Raw genomic sequence first — 6,000 nt, 5'->3', positions numbered from 1 at the left:
TGAAATGTTTGGAAAATTTTACTGTGCATGGTTAAATAAATTGATGTAGCTTAAAGTGTATACATATATTTCCCAAATATTGTCACTTATTAGACAAATATACAACTACCCTGTGCACTTTCCTCTGAAAGTAAAATTGGGCCATCTATAATAATAATAATAATAAGAAGAAGAAGAAGAAGAAGAGAGAGTTCAAGATTTTTAAAGCTTCTCTTGTTAAAGAAGTAAATATAAAAATTCATCAACATATATATTACATTACATAATTACAATAAACTTTTCTGGACTGCTACTGGTGCTTAACACTTTTTTTTCAAGGTCACATGGATAGATGGATGTGTTCAGTGCATGTTGTGTTGTTGGCAGAGAGGGGGCAGCAGTGTGTCTGTCAGCTGTTTAAACACACACCACACTCACGCAAAACTCAGCCCCTCCCATCAGCTCTTAAGCGTCCGCGCTCGTCCCCGTCGTCAGCCATGTTGTTTGTCTGACAGCGCCGTACAGCAACAGGTTGTCAAAGATTCTTTATATAACATTGCGGAAATCATTTAAAGAAACCCCTACGGTCGATGCTCTTTCATTTAATTCCGAGGGCCATGGAAAAGGATACGTTTTCTTCTCAGGAGATCTCGCCAAGTCAGTAATGCTGTTGTGTAATGTGAGTACCTCCTAATAATACTGCTCAGATATCTGCTCGATTTAGTATGATGTGCTGTTTTCATCCTTTACAAATGGCTACAGTGAAGTAAGTTACGATACATTTTATCGAAACATGTTTTCTGGGGGTTATTTCTTGGTTTTACTTTAGTTGAAAAAGTGTCTGGTTTCACGAGCTTTAAAGTCCTCCACAGCTTCATATTACAATTATTCAGAGCTCACAGTGAGTCCCATGTCTCATTTCATGTTAAAGAACTGATTCAAAGTGCTTTCAAACACACGGTTTCTTCACACAAACCTGCCGGACGAGTGTCTAACTCGTCTGTCTGCCTTTCACCTACAGATATGAAGCTGTAGCAGTGTCTATTAGAGCTGAACAAAACACATAAAGCGAGATTTATTTGCTTTTATCTTGTTTGTTATAATGCCACAGTGATTCTTACATGACAATTGCCGGAAGATGAGCTAATAGACTGAGATGATGCTGGCTGTGTTTCAAAACCTAACAACATTTTGGGCTTCAGGTCAGCGTTTCCTCTCCATTCATTGGTTTGGCATTTATGCATTGATGTCAAAGCAATTTTAAAAAGACGTCTTGGGTCAAACAAGGCTATATTTGTGCTGTCAGTGAAAAGCTAATATGTCTAACTATCGTTCAAAAGAGACTAGTCATCAAAGAGACAGATTAGATAGACTTCATGTGTAGTCATTCATTCCTGTAATCCATATTTGATGACGAGACTCTTTTAGGACTATTATTACACTAAAAAAAAAAACGTTATAATAAACAAATAGTTCAAACTATATATTTAAAACGAGTTGAATCCACATAATTATTGAGTTTTTTTTGGGGGGGGGGACTAAAATGTTTTATGTTCAATCAAATTAAATTTGTAAAAACAATTAAGTTAGCTTAACCGATTTGTGTTGGGACAACATGAAGGAATTGTGTGGAACAGCCCCAATTAAGCTCCATTTGAATAAAAAAAATTTAAGACGTCTCTTAAACACAATGTTAGATCATAAAGCGTCTAACCACCTTCAGAAACCATTCATTTAATTAAGTATTATATATATATATATATATATATATATATATATATATATATATATATATATATATATATATATATATATATATATATAAGCAATAACTTAATATACTGTAGTTAGTTTATTTTCAGTCTTCTTTTAGTAAATGTCCTTTCACACTTCTTGTGACTGAAAAGGTCAATTGTATCTTATTTTTGTCCTCCTTTTAGGTGAATAGTCAGGAAATTTAACCATTCACCATGGACTTTATGATTATTTGCCAAATTAACTTTACCTGACCATATTTTGTGTTAGAAACAGATCAGGTAACAGTATTACATGCTTTTTTTATGCTTAAATAACTTCCTAGCGGACTTATCTGCCTTTTCATCACGAATGCTCAAAACAGCTCATGCAATGTAAGCAGACTAACGAACCGATTCATTCTACCCCTGTGTTACTGTGGTAGAGCCTGCTGGCCAAATGATTCATTTACAGCTGGAAAAACAACTCAAATATTTACTTCACATAGAAAATGAGACATTTGGGAAAATCGGGCATGATTGTATAAAGGGTTAATCAAGAAATAGATGCTGCTGAGTTAGTGTGGCACTCTGTTTTACTTTTAGGGGTGATGTACTAATATTTTAATGCACTGAAAATGTAATGAGGTGAAGTTTCTTTTGCTGTATTTAACAATGTAAACAAATATTGAATAAGACTGTAACCCAGCTAAGTTGTCTAGCTGTTTACGTTTATGAGGATTTGTTGACATTGTGAGAATTGCTACTGGTAAGTTTATAAACATCACATTGGAGAGGACTAAAATGATAAGCAATAAAAAGCTGCTAAAGTAATATAGTTAAAATAACTAATTTGTGAAGTAATTTTAATAAATTAATGCTAGATTAAAACCCTAAACCTAATTGAAATAAGTACTGAAGTATTATTTTTACTTTTATTTGTAATTATGTAATTACATGCTGAAATTAATTTAAAAACAAATACATTGTAGACAAATGAATTGAATTTTTTTAACAAATTCCCATAATTAAAATGTTAGAAAATGTTAAAATAAAAGCTGTGTTCAAAACACTATACACTGTAAATAATTATAAAATATCACTGGGTAAAAATATATATTTATTATACTTGTAATACAGCCAGGGAAATGTTGGCAGAGCAAGTAAAAATTTAAACTACTTGTCCAACAACTGCAAGCAAGATCCTTGTTTGGCCCTGATGTATCTTTATGAAGGTTCAATGAGGTTCTAGTATCGTGGTGTTTATGAACAGTGTGTATGTTCTCTTCTGCACTGATGGGAAAGCATCAGACAACAACAATTCTCAGAATGTACAACAGCTCAAGATATGAAGTCTTTGTGTCAAAATACGGCTGTAGTTACTTTCAAAATCACAAAAATGAATAATTAAAAACATAATATTTTTTAAATAATACATTTACAGCATAATAAATTTAATAATACAAATATAAATAAACTGTGTAGTGAAATTAAATTTGTACCATCGCCCTCAGCATCTACGGTAATATGGGAGATTTTTTTTCTCTGCCCTCTCTTCCACAATAAATCCTTTCATTTTCAGAGAACTGAGAATTTGGTTGCATGCACACACACACAAGAAGAGAAAACATCTGACACACAGACAGTGTTTGTTGGACTTAATGTGACTTAATGCCCTCTCCGAGCACAAGGCTGTGGGTCCAGAGCATTTGTTTGTGACCTCTCGACATCCTGTTTCATTTTTGCTTTCTTGCCACTTCCTTCGTTTCTTTGTGGTTTGTTAAATCACACGCAGGCTAAAAGCAGGGGGTGGTGGGTCGTGCTCACCGATGACATCACCGTCTGTTTTGTAGCTTTAACATCACTCGTATCATTAAAGTGGGTGAAGGTAAATTTACACAACTGCATTGAGTTTTGTATAGTGTTCCAATATTTCTCAGAAGTAATAACAGATTCAGTTACTGAAAGTTGCCAAGCACATCAACATATATGATTCTAACAATTTTGGTTTTGTTTTTGAAAAGCTGGTTCTTGGATTTCCACTGTAGACCAGGTGATGCAAAATTTTACTGTGCTGCAAATAGCATGCAAAGCCACAATGAAATTGTATTGGCCTATTGACTCTCTAGGACTGCAGGGGTTGTGGGCGGTTTCTGTTTGACTGTTCTGGAATATGTAAATGAGAAATGCATGTAGTTTATACAATTGAAGTTGGAATTATTAGCCCCTCTGTTGATCCCCAAATTCGGTTTAACGTAATTATCGTTTTTCTTATGCATCTAACAGTTTGGTTATGAAAATTATTATTTTTTTTAAATGACTAAAACTGAAACTTTGTTTTCAGAAGTTACATTTGAGTATTAAAATTATTGCAAAAAATAAATAAAAACAGCCTATCTATTTTTGCAAATGAACTTTACATATATGCTTTACTTGTTTTAAAAATCTTCTGAAATTGCATCCTTTTCGTTTAGCATTTTAATTGTTATTTGATCTAGTATTAATTGTTTTCAGAACTTTGGGCTTATAAGAAATTAGAACTGATATAGCAGGGATAAATTACTTTTATTAAAAATCAAAAATAAGTGTTTGCTACATATGGAAATGAACAAGCTTTTGTGATCAACACAATTGAGTTCTTTAGGACAACTTAATTCAGGGTTCATACAGTTCTGAAAAACCTGGAAAAGTCATGGAATTTTGACAAGGCATTTTTCAGGCCTGCAAAAGTTTTTGAAAAATAAATAAACCCGAAATGTTTTGGAAAAGTCATGGAAATTTGTTAAAGAGATATCAGTGTACTTGCATATATTTGAGATGATAGGATCAAGTAAAAAAAAAAATGTGTGGCGTACTGCGAAGAATTCTCGTGACGTTTTCTCTTCTCTTCTCGGTTTAAAAAAGAAAAAACACGCAGTTTCAGCTTCGCCTCATTTTTCACTCACTTTTACCTTAATTCAAGCTACATTTTTGAGTGTCGTGTTCAGAAACAATTTCTAACTACAGAGGGATGATACTTTGTGTGCTAAAGGCTAATTTGTACGCTTCTTAATTCCAAATTTTTCACACACACAGCAAGATTCTTTCTTAACTTTTTTATAAATATAGAGATAAATATAAACTATGTAGATCGTCACATATTTTTTGATATACTGTAATAAATTTGAACAATCATTTTTTCTTATTTACCACTTGTATGTAGACAATAAACACTAGAGGCTCTATTTTAAAGATCCATGCGCAAAGTCCAAAGTGCAGGGCGAAAAACCATTAGGGGTGTGTCAGAATCCGCTTTTGCTATTTTAAGGACGGAAAAATCTGCTTTGCCCCATGGCGCATGGTCAAACAGGGTTGAGCTTATTCTCTTAATGAGTTATGAATGTGTTTTGAGAATAAACCAATTAGAATCTCATCTTCCATTTCCTTTAAGAGTCAGTTGGTTCACGCCATGACGCATTTGCTATTTACATGACGACTTTGTAAGTGGAAAAACTGAATGCTTCATTAGGGGAGAAAACAGTTAAACAGAGCATCTACATGCGAGAATGAGCTTCCTCATTCTTTAATTTCACTTTTACTCTCATGGATAAGGAAACATGTTGTACGCACAGACATCCATTAGCCTATAAATAATTAATTTTGTTTGTTAAGCGAAAACATTTGTTTAAAAACTATTTCTAAATTCAGTTCTAATTTCCAGCAAACAAATATATGAACAGTAATAACGAAGTGTGGTCAAAAAACTGAGTTCTATCCAAATACACAATCTATGCCCTATATGGTCTAAAACCTGACAAGTGGGCAAATCTAAGCTTGTTTGTAATAAAACAAATATAAATATGCATTTAATAAATAATACTGCTAATAATAATAACATTTATACAAAAGTAAATTGTTATGAATAAACAACTGAAAAAGCCCCCCCGAGATGAAGAAGGCATGAAAGTATGGTTTTTATATTTATGTAGGCTAGAAATAATAATTTTTATAATTGTAATCCTTTAAGTATTTTTCATCTGTTAAGATATTTGCATATTACTGTACGCCATGTGTGTATTAAGCAATGTGTCAGCGAGGTGCACAACTAACGCACTCTGCAATGGAATATAGACCTGCATCTATTAAGTTCCTCAAAATAGCAACGTGCCAGCAATGCACCTCAACATGCCTCCTTTTTTAGACCAGAACGCTTATGGGCGTTCTATTTAAACAGCGTGCAGAAAAACATCAAAACGACTCTTGCGTCAAGCTGAAACTAGCAAACAACAATTGCGTCACGCACATTGCA

The 6,000-nt window shown here is 33.3% G+C and overlaps 1 protein-coding gene across 2 annotated transcripts in view; it reads left to right on the top strand.

The window, feature by feature from the left end:
• The first annotated feature begins 469 nt into the window (after positions 1–469).
• Positions 470–6,000, top strand: part of itsn2b (intersectin 2b) — a 47,271-nt gene continuing 41,740 nt past the window's right edge. Inside the window, 1 exon segment of one of the 2 annotated variants that reach the window (NM_001003547.2) lies at positions 470–658. The gene's annotated coding sequence lies outside the window, so the exon portion shown is untranslated. 2 annotated transcript variants of the gene reach the window in all.

This window comes from Danio rerio, chromosome 17 (assembly GCF_049306965.1).
Source record: "Danio rerio strain Tuebingen ecotype United States chromosome 17, GRCz12tu, whole genome shotgun sequence".
NCBI classification, from domain to species: Eukaryota; Metazoa; Chordata; class Actinopteri; order Cypriniformes; family Danionidae; genus Danio; species Danio rerio.
Note: the sequence above shows the minus strand (reverse complement) of the source record. Positions and strands in the feature narration are given on the sequence as shown.